The 11,563-nt window shown below is 40.5% G+C and overlaps 1 non-coding gene across 1 annotated transcript; it reads left to right on the top strand.

The window, feature by feature from the left end:
• The first annotated feature begins 8,138 nt into the window (after window positions 1-8,138).
• LOC127090135 (small nucleolar RNA R71) lies at window positions 8,139-8,245 on the top strand. Its single transcript, XR_007791666.1, has one exon. It is a non-coding gene; the product is annotated as a small nucleolar RNA R71 (small nucleolar RNA).
• Window positions 8,246-11,563: the final 3,318 nt, after the last annotated feature.

Here is an 11,563-nt window from a genome sequence, read left to right as displayed (position 1 = left end):
TGCAAAAAGGAGAGAAAACGAACCAAATAGCAAAGCCCAGCCCAAAGCGCAAGCCACAAATGCTGTGCTTGTGACGGACGTCACGGAGGGCGTGACGAGCGTCACGCAAAGCAGCCTTGTGACGGACGTCACACATGGTGTGACGAGCGTCACACCACTACCCTACTTTTGGGCGCAAGTAACGCCTCAGAGACTTGAAGAGACGTTGAGGAGTGTTGGGCCCTATATCCACGCCATGAAATTAGCCACGTTGAAGAGCTCTTGGCAGCAAGTAGTTACTTAATGGTACCAATATAAATAGCCACGAAGAAAACCTAGAAAGGGGGGCTTTTTCCACATTTTTCCTTTGCCGTTTTCACTTTTGCATATTTTCTTTTCCAGCAGCTTAGGCATTGTTTTCCTACGAGTTCTACACTATTTTCCTTGCAATTTCCTATTTCTTTTTCAGCATTTAGTTAGTTCTATTCACACAATAGTTTCTACAAAGGAAACTATTGTGTACCTTTTTACCGGATCCAACCTTACGTTAGGATCTAGTTTATTTTCTTCGTTTAATTTGTTGTTTAGTTGACGAATCCAAGGACAAATCCTGCCGGCTTGTGGCGGAGTGTTCAGGACTACTGTTTAACTTATTCCGAGTAACCCTAAAGGAAACCCGGAAGGAAAAGCCTACGGCAGCAAGGTCACTTCCGCTCAATTCGATCCGATCGGCCAATTCGAGGTTGCAATTCAATTGCCAACAGGTTTGCGTTACTATCACCGCTTTATGTTCCTAATGCACATGTGATATCATAATTGAATTCATAAATATATTTGAGGTTTTGCATGTGGACTTAAGTATGCCTGGATACCTTGAATTGTTGTAATGGAGGCCGCTGTTTCGCTCTGTTTTGATCTTTACCCATCCGACTTGTTTTATTATAACCAGGCTTTGTTTACCTGATACTATTACTGCTTTGGTGCAACTCTTGATTGCACCCTGATTTGGTACTCTAATCCGTTTGCTGAATTTTGTAAAGGTTCACCTATCCCAGGAAAGGATTGTTGTCTAGGTCTTCCACTTTATTTGTGGGATACCCTTGTGGAGACTCACCCTAAATTGCTTAATTAATTTTAATGTGTTAATTTTAATAATTAATTTTAATAATTAATTTTAATGTATTAATTTTAATGTATTATTTTAATGTATTGATTTTAATGTGGGGATTCATCCTAATCACCTAATTGACTTTAAAATATGACCTTTGAATACGTGATCTTGGACCTCTTTTTGCTGCCCTACGGTATTACGGTATAACGGTCATGTCCCGCGAATGTAGGGATACACTTAGCAAAGACCCTTCGATTAAATCATCATAAAATAAATCATGGTCCCTCGGATGTTGCCTTCGAAAATACGATTTTGTCCCTCGATGATCCTTCGGTGCAGCCTACGGTTAAATGATGATCGTCCCTTCGAATGCTAAGGTATCCTTACAACTGTTGCCTTCAATGACCTATCGATGACCCTACGATGACCCTTAAACATCCAAAGGGTAAAATTACTTACTTCTCAATAGTAAGGACAATTTTACCCTCATAAGGATAGGAAACGTTCATAAAGACCTTGGGTAGGTATAACTTTTAACTGCTGGCCCACAACTTAAAACATTTTCCACCCCTCACACTTTGCAAATCCTAGAAAATCACCACTTGGTATACATTCATACTAGAATCATTACCAAGTTACATTTTTCTAAACCGTTTCAAAAATCAAACGAGATAAATACTTTGTATACATTCATACGAGAATCATTACAAAGTTAAACTCTCTTTTCGAAATATTTTTTAAACAATTCACGAACATTTTTCAGACAAAAATATAAGTGATCCAGCAATTAAGAGCCCATGGATAACCATGGATACAAAGGGTGCTAATACCTTCCCTTTGTATAATGTACCTCCCGAACCCAGAATCTATTGAGGTCTTTCCTGTTCTTTTCCACCTTTCCTTATTGGATAAAAGAAAAGTCGGTGGCGACTCTTGCTATCCGCGACATTGCGATAAAAAGCAAAACACCCCAAGTCAGTTCACCGTATGACACCCGTAGTTAGCCGAACTACGGCTTGCTCTGATTCTCATTCCAGATGAGATACGTAGGCATAAGACGCGATGTCTTAGCGAGCACACATCCCCCCAACCCATAGGTCAGCCGAGCTACGAAGACTCTGATTCTCATATTCAGATGAGATACGTATGCAGTGGATGCGACATCCGCGCGAGTCATTTTCATTTAACCCTTTTTTTTGGCAAACAGCACAAGATAAACCCACACCCTTTAGACGAAAACCACAAAAGTGGATCCCGTAGAGTACTACGGATGCGTAGGGGTGCTAATACCTTCCCTTCGCATAACCGACTCCCGAACCCAAGATTTGGTTGCGAGACCTTGTCTTTTCCTTTCCTTTTTCCAGGTTTACTTCGAGCGTTTCCTTTCCCTCCTTTGGGATGAATAACGCACGGTGGCGACTCTTCTGTCTTTTTTTTTTTTTCGCCGGTTGTTTTCTCGCACACTGTATTTTTCAGGTTGCGACACAGGGTTATGGATCTTTTATGGGTGCATCTCATTCGGGTTTGGGTTGGATTCTCCGGATATGCAACCCCAGAAGTCATCGAGATCAATGTCATCGATAAGGTCCTCCTGGCGGGTGGTAAAGATGAAAAGGCCGCTAGGGAATCCTAGGAGGTCAGCAAGGTCTCGACGGGTGTAGGTGAAGTCCATGCTAAATAACCTAAAGGATATTAACCCTTTGTTTAGTCTGTAACCATGCTCAGGGATGTATACAAGGGAACTCAAAAATTCTAAGGTTAGTTCACGGTACGTGACAAACCGTCTCTTAATGGCTGCGTTCTCCCACCCAAGCTGGTTAAACATATATAGGATGCTATCTCGGATGCCTAATTTATCCATGGTCGGTCCATCATAATATATGGTCAATGCCATATTCTTCCGGGCTAGATAATCATACCGCCTGCGTTGAACTCTGCCTCTGAAAACTGTCTCTGGTTGTTGCATGATGAAAATAATTAACTAACTAGTTATTAATTTTCCTGTTTGTCAGTATCCAATATGTCTAAGTTAGTTACTAGAAACAACAAGAGTGTCTGCAAAGAATCAAGAAGGGGGGAGCAAACAAAATAAAGAAGAAAATTTAAAGAAGGAAAAAAAATTAGATTGTAAGAAAAATAACAAAAAGAAAAAAGGGTGGGTTGTCTCCCACTAAGCACTTTGTTTAATGTCGCAAGTTCGACAGTAGTGTCGCGTTGTACTAGGTTTGGTGTTGAGCGGGCAGCTCTATGAGTCTGAGACTGTTCGAATAGTCTCTGTTTTCTATATTATGATAGTGTTTTAGGCGCTGCCTATTTACGACAAAAGGGTCACTATTTCTATCTTTTATTTCTATCGCACCAATATTGAGAACTTTGGTGATCTCGAAAGGACCAGACCACCGAGATTTGAGCTTTCCTGGAAAAAGTTTAAGTCTTGAATTAAATAGCAGCACTACATCACCGACTTTAAACTCCTTCCTAGAAATGCGTTTGTCATGCCATCTTTTGGTTCGTTCTTTGTAGATCCTGGCATTCTCGTAAGCGTCCAATCTCAGCTCTTCTAATTCGTGGATGTCCAGAATTCGTTTCTCTCCTGCAGAAGTGTAGTTGATGTTAAGGGTTTTAATCGCCCAAAACGCTTTGTGTTCCAGTTCTACAGGGAGGTGGCAAGATTTACCATAAACTAGTTTGAAGGGTGTGGTTCCTATCGGGGTCTTGTAATTCGTCCGGTAGGCCCACGAAGCTTCGTTTAGTTTGGGTGACCAGTCCTTTCTGGATATTCCTACGGTCTTCTTAAGAATTTGTTTTATTTCTCGATTCGAGACTTCGACTTGCCCGCTAGTTTGTGGATGATACGATGTTGCTACGCGGTGTCGGACTCCGTACTTCAGAAGGAGTTTTCCAAATATATTCGATATGAAGTAGGAGCCACAGTCACTAACTACTAGTTTCGGCACACCGAATCTGGGAAAGATAATGTTTTTGAATAGCTTGATTACTACTCGTGTGTCATTTGTTGGAGAGGCTACAACCTCGATCCATTTTGAGACATAGTCGACAGCAACGAGTATGTATTTATTGCCAAAAGAAGCTGGAAATGGTCCCATGAAGTCAATCCCCCATACGTCAAAGACTTCGACTTCTAAGATTCTTGTTTGTGGCATTTCATCGCGTCGTGAGATGTTGCCAGTGCGTTGGCACCGGTCGCATTTTATAACCGTGTTATGGACGTCTTTCCATAGAGTAGGCCAAAATAGGCCGGATTGCAGGATCTTAGTGCAGGTCTTTGAGGTACTTGCATGCCCTCCATAGGGGGCGGAATGACAATTAGAGATTATATCTTCGATTTCATCCTTAGGAACACATCGACGGAAAATACCGCCGGTCCCTCTTTTGAAAAGACGGGGTTCATCCCAGTAATATCGTTTTAGGTCATGAAAGAACTTCTTCTTTTGTTGATAAGATAGGTCCGGTGGAAGTACTCCAACGGCTAGGTAGTTGACAAAGTCATCATACCATGGCAGAGTTGCATTCGCGTGTACTTCTTCCACGGATTCTTCTATTTCTGTATCGTTTAATGTCGGTTCAGACACATCACTTTTCATTTGGGCTATGAGTCGTTCGTAAGGGAAATCGTCATTAATTGGGATTTGTTCAGGCTCGTTCCCTTCAATACGAGATAAGTGGTCTGCTACTACGTTCTCAGTACCTTTCTTATCTTTTATTTCTAAATCAAATTCTTGTAAGAGTAGGATCCATCTTAAAAGTCTTGGTTTGGCATCCTTCTTACTTAACAAATATCTAATAGCGGCGTGGTCGGTATAGATGATAATTTTCGCCCCCACCAGGTAGGAACGAAATTTGTCCAAAGCGAACACGACAGCTAGAAGTTCTTTTTCAGTGGTGGCGTAGTTCATTTGGGCAGGATCAAGTGTTCTACTCGCATAGTAAATAGCATGAAGCTTCTTATCCTTCTTTTGTCCTAGTACTGCGCCCATTGCGTAATCACTCGCATCGCACATGATTTCAAATGGTAATCTCCAATCAGGTGGTTGCATTATGGGTGCGGTGATTAAAGATGTTTTCAGTTGGTTGAACGCTGTTAAGCATTTTTCATCAAATATGAAGTCAGCGTCTTTCATTAATAATCCTGTAAGTGGCTTGGTTATTTTTGAGAAATCTTTAATAAAATGTCGGTAGAACCCGGCGTGTCCTAGAAAGCTTCTTATCTCTCGAACAGTTTTCGGAGGTTGAAGGTTCTCTATAATTTCGATTTTAGCTTTGTCCATTTCAATTCCTCTGTCAGATACCACATGACCTAATACAATTCCTTGTTAAACCATAAAATGGCATTTCTCCCAGTTTAAAACGAGGTTTACTTTCACGCATCTTTCGAGTACCATTTCGAGGTTAGATAAACATCCTTCAAAACTCTGACCGCAAACAGAAAAATCGTCCATAAAGACTTCCATGATGTCATCTATAAAATCTGCGAAGATTGCCATCATGCATCTTTGAAATGTTGCGGGAGCGTTACATAGGCCAAATGGCATTTGTCGGTAGGCGAATGTACCATAAGGGCATGTGAAGGTAGTCTTTTCTTGGTCGTCAGGATGGATTGGGATTTGAAAGAATCCTGGATAACCGTCTAGATAGCAGAAGTGAGAATGCTTAGCCAGTCATTCAAGCATTTGATCTATGAAGGGTAGAGGGAAATGATCAATACGAGTGGCTTTATTTAGTTTTCTATAGTCAATGCACATTCTACTTCCGGTCACAACTCTTTGTGTTATGGATTCGCCCTTCTCGTTCTTAACAACCGTAACACCTCCTTTCTTGGGTACTACATGAACGGGGTTAACCCATTGACTATCTGAGATCGGGTATATGATTACAGCGTCTAGAAGTTTCTTTACTTCATCCTGGACTACGGTACTTAGGATTGGGTTGATCCTTCTCTGGTTCTCTCTAGAGGTTTTGCAGTCTTCCTCCAGCATAATACGATGCATACAGATCGAAGGACTTATTCCTTTTAGATCGGCGATGTTATATCCTAACGCTGTTGGATATTTTCTTAGGACATCTAGTAATTTCTCGGTTTCCATCTGTCCCAAGTCAGCATTGACTATTACTGGTCTTTTCAGTTCAGTGTCTAGGAATTCGTATCTTAGGTTCTTTGGTAGTGTTTTTAGTTACAAGTCAGGTTTCTTTGGGCATGGCATGTGGTCGAGTGTAAGTGTTGCATTCGCTTAGACTTTCGTTTTGGTATGGTTCATGCCAATTATTGTCTTCAAGGATTGGAGGGATTTGGAATTTCATTATTTCGGAGTATGTGGTTTCTTCCATCTCCATTTCTCTCACGCATTCATCTATGACATCAAACAGATAGCAGGTGTCGTCTATATCTAGCGCTTGTAAGAATTGGGTTAAGATGAATTCAACCTTTTCCTCTCCAACTTCGAATGTCAGCTTACCTCTCTTTACGTCTATGATGGCTCCAGTGGTAGCCAAGAATGGCCTTCCTAGAATGATAGGTGTACTGGCATCTTCTTTAATGTCCATGATTATGAAACCGGTAGGAATGTAAAATTGACCTACACGAACTGGGACATTCTCTAGTATACCGACATGATATTTGATTGAGTGGTCAGCTAATTGAACGGACATCTTTGTCAGTCTTAATTCTCCCATACTGAGCCTTCTACAAATGGTTAGGGGCATTACGCTAATGTTGGCTCCTAGATCGCATAGAGCTTTGTCTATGACGAATTTTCCAATGACACAGGGTATGGAGAAACTACCTGGGTCTTTTAGTTTGGAAGGCATGTTATTCTAGATTATGGCGCTACACTCGGCAGTAAGTGTAACTGTTTCGTCATCCTCAATCTTTTTCTTATTGGATAGAATTTCCTTAAGAAATTTGGCATAGGAGGGCATTTGTGTGATGGCTTCTGTAAAGGGTATCGTAATGTTTAATTGCTTCAGAAGTTCAACAAACTTCCTAAATTGATTCGCAGTTTTAGAACTACTGAGTCTTTGAGGATACGGAATGGGTGGTTTATAAGGAGGTGGAGGCACATAAGGTTTCTCTTTCTCTTCGGCCTCCTGGGTATTATATTCTATTTCCTTTGGTTCATTCACCTGCTCAGTTGACGTTTTATCTGGTTTTTGGTACATGGCAGGGTTTTGGAGTCTCGGATCTACGGGTCCATCTACTTCTTTTCCATTCCTCAGTATAACGGCATTTGCATGTCCCTTTGGATTAGGTTGCGGTTGTCCAGGAAATGTTCCAGCTGGAGCGGCTGTAGACGCTTGATGTTGAGACACTTGTGAAGTCTGTGTTTCAAGCATTTTATTGTGGGTGGCTAAGGCGTCTACTTTATTCGCTAGTTGTTTAAGTTGCTCGCTAGTATGTATGTTTTGGTTCAAGAAGTCCTTGTTTGTTTGAGCTTGAGTAGCTATGAAGCTTTCCATCATCAACTCGAGATTTGACTTCCTAGGCATGTTAGGAGCATTATTAGCTGGCTTTTGATATCCAGGCGGAACAGCTGGTGCTTGGCCAGGTGCATAAAGGGCATTGTTATTCTTATACGAGAAATTAGGATGGTTTTTCCAACCAGGGTTGTAAGTATTTGAATAGGGATTTCCCTGTGTATAGTTCACTTGATCTGTTGGGACTCCTGCTAGTATTTGACATTCTTGTGCAGCGTGTCCAGGGTTTCCACATAACTCACAGTTTGGAGTTACAGCAACCACGGTGGCTGCGGGTGGTATGGTCAAGTTATCTAATTTTTGGACAAGGGCATTTACCTTTGCATGAACATGGTCAAGGCTACTGATTTCGTACATTCCACCCTTAGTCTGGGATTTTTCCACTGGAGTTCGTTCACCTCCCCATTGGCAATGGTTTTGGGCCATGTTTTCAATGAGTTGATAGGCTTCGGTGTATGGCTTATCCATAAGTGCATCGCCCGCGGCAGCGTCTATTGTAAGTCTTGTGTTATACAGAAGCCCATTATAAAACGTGTGAATGATCACCCAGTCTTCTAGACCGTGATGTGGACATATTCTCATCATGTCCTTGTATCTCTCCCATGCTTCGTAGAGAGATTCCACATCTTTTTGCCTGAATCCGTTGATTTGAGCTCTCAGCATAGCAGTCTTGCTCGGCGGAAAGTATCAAGATAAGAAGACGTTCTTCAGTTCTTCCCATGTTGTAACGGAGTTGGAGGGAAAGGATTGCAACCAAGCCCAAGCTCTGTCTCTTAGTGAAAAGGGAAAAAGGCGCAGTCTTATCGCATCTTGAGATACACCATTCGCTTTTACAGTATCTGTGTACTGCACAAACTTGGTCAGGTGTTCATTAGGATCTTCTGTTGGATTTTCAGCAAATTGATGTTGTTGGACGGCTGATAAGAGTGAGGGTTTCAACTCGAAATCGTTTCGATTAATAGCGGGGGCAGCAATGTTGTTGTGAGGTTCTTCTTGAGATGGGGTAGCGTAGAATTTAAGAGGACGATTATGTGGTCCTTCTTCAGCCATGTTTGGTTTTTCTTCTGATTTAGGAGGAAAGGAGATATCGGGAATACCGTACTTTTGTTGATATTCGTGTATTCGGCGTCTCACGTATAGGAAACGCTCTAATTCAGGGATTGGTGGTGCTAAGTTATCGCCTGGTGAGCGAGTACTTAGCATACAATCGGGGAAAGAAGGGAGAGAATATTAGTTTTTGTTTTTACCTTAGTCTATACCGTGCAACGAAAGAATCGCACTATTCGACTAAAACAGTTCCCCGGCAATGGCGCCAAAAACTTGATGCTTGTCGTGGCTATATATAAAATATAGTATGTCGGGTACTTGACTGCAAGTGCATAGTCTAGTCGCTTTAGTTTTAAAAGATATCGATCCCACAGGGACCTATGGTCAAACTAGTGCTGCTAACGTCACTATGTTTAGCTAAGGGAATTGATTAGTAGAAGTTTGGGGGTAATAAAGTAAATCTAAGGGAAATTTTCGGTTTTAAGAGAGAATTAATGGAAGGAATCAGTATGCAGCGCATCAATCGTCAGGGATTCGATAAGTCACTGGTGAATAGTTTAAATGTCAAATATCTCTCGGTAGAAAATGTTTATTTAAAAGACTTTATCTCACACTCTCGTGATTGTTGATTCGGCCTATAACTTTAAGTCAGAATGTACGCTCTCGCTGTCCCATTTGAAGTCAAAATTACTTTTTGAAAATAAATAAGTTCTAATTGTTTTTAAAGTGCTCTCACTGTTTTTAAACTCAATGCCTAATTTTTACTATCCAGCTCGAGCCTCACGCTCTCGCGATTGTTGGTCCTCACCTTAGTTAATTTCCCACTCTCGTGGCAAAATCGTATTAAATAGCTTTTCACGCTTTTGTGATAAAGTTAATTAAATTTAGATTAAAAACTTCAGCCTAAAAGGTTATTTGAGAAAAAGGTTTTCACTGGTTATTATTAAATCCCATCCAACTGAGTTGCTACATACCGATACCGGTAGTTTAGCCGGACATATTAAATAAAGCAAACGCAAGGCATAAACAGATCAACATTACGGCAAGCATGCTTATAACAATAAATGGGCAATAACAATAATAATTCAATAAAAACCTAGAGATCGAAGTACAGAGTATAGCGATTCTTGGAGCACTTGAGCAGTTCTCCACAAGTCGTTAGGCTTTGCTTCTTCAATACAGATTACTACTAAAATGAAATAAAGTGTAGTAGTTTCCCAATGTAGGAAACCACTACTATGGCTAACTAGAAAACTAACTGGAAAAAGGGAAACTATGAAAAGAATGGCGAATACAATAAGGCAACGAAAACAAGGTTGCTGGAAAGAAAGAAAAAATACTGAAAGCTAGAAAGCTGAAAATTAAATTGCAGAGCGTAAATATCAAAGTAGGCGTCCCCAATTTTTCCCATTTGAGTCCTTTATATAGTGTCCATTAGATCTTGGTAGTTGAGAAAATCAAGGAAGATTTGGTCTTGAGAGAGGAATCTGTGGGGAAAGTTTGTTGGAGGAGATTTAGGCACGTTTGGGTGCCTATTGTTGACTGTTTCAAAGCGCACTTTGTGGCCGTGTGACGCTCGTCATGGGCTTGTGACGGTCTTCACAGTCTGGGTCGTGACGAGCGTCATGAATGTGTGGCGATCGTCACGTCAGCAAAATCTGCATAATCTGTTTTTCTGGTTTTTCTGTGCTTTTTCACTTGTTTCTTCTTCTTTTTCTTCCTTTTCTTCATTTTGCTCTTTAGTGCATGGAGATTCAAATACCTGCAAAAACAACACGAATACTTGCGCAATAATCGGGATATTAATCGAAATGGTGTGATCTTTTGGTGTAAATTAAGGTAATTATCTGATGTGTTTTCGTGTTATCACATCTTCTACAACAACTGCATAACCGTCATTGACGATATCAAGAACATCTTTAGCACCATCGATTCCAATTTTTTCCATCAAAGACTGAAAACTTCGTATTCAGGCTACTGTTTCCATCATTCATCTTCAATCTTGTGCAAGAAATCACTCAGATCTCACCAAGCGCTCGTGTTTCCCAATCCCTCATAATCAAGAATTGTGATTCTGTTACATTTCGAACCAAAATCAATCACACACGCGTCACGTTCACTCGTGTTTCCCTTGGTGTTTCCCGTGGATCTGGATCGGAGTTCTATATACCAATTGTTGCTGCACAAGAGAAAGAATATGAAGATAATAAAGATGGAAGAGAGATAAAAGGGGCATAACTAACTTCTAACAGAAGATTGGAATTTTGTTATGGATTGCTTATGAAATTAGTTACAAAGTTGTTTAAATACGCAAATTGAAATGTCACGTAGGCTAAGCTAAAAAAATGCTATACTAAGCTAAAAATAAAATCACATCTAATAACTTAGAGCTCAGAAGGGGGCTCATGGATTCGGAAGGGGGGACCCGGTCCTAGAGAGAATCAAATGTTGAGTTGGTACAACATGCATAAGTGTCATGTTCTATCGTGAGTCGCATTACATACATTTTGCCATATTGTTGTGAATGGGCATGAGATTATGATGATATTGATTGTGTATTGGATGTATGACATGTTGTGTATTTTTCTCTACCTTCGCATTCATTACACCATTTATTGAAGTTGCTTATCACCCATTTACTTAAAGTTGTCCACCATGGACATCTTGCAGATACTCAAGAGTAAAGTTGTTCATGTGTGTGAAAGGAGGCTTGTTAGAGCTACTCTTCGTTTTATTTATCGCACATTAGTGATTTTAGTGCTCTGATCTTGTAACATCGAAAACGGGTGTTTGTTATGTTTTTCGCGTTAATGTTGATTTTGGTGTTTCAAAAAATTATTACTTTATTAATGAAGTTAATTTGAAAATTATTGGTATGTTGATTCCGCTGTGTAATTTCAAATGTATTGATGATTTCAATGATTGTCGTTGGCG

Source organism: Lathyrus oleraceus, chromosome 5 (assembly GCF_024323335.1).
Source record: "Lathyrus oleraceus cultivar Zhongwan6 chromosome 5, CAAS_Psat_ZW6_1.0, whole genome shotgun sequence".
In the NCBI taxonomy this organism is placed as follows: Eukaryota; Viridiplantae; Streptophyta; class Magnoliopsida; order Fabales; family Fabaceae; genus Lathyrus; species Lathyrus oleraceus.
This window is presented reverse-complemented; position numbering and strand designations above follow the sequence as displayed.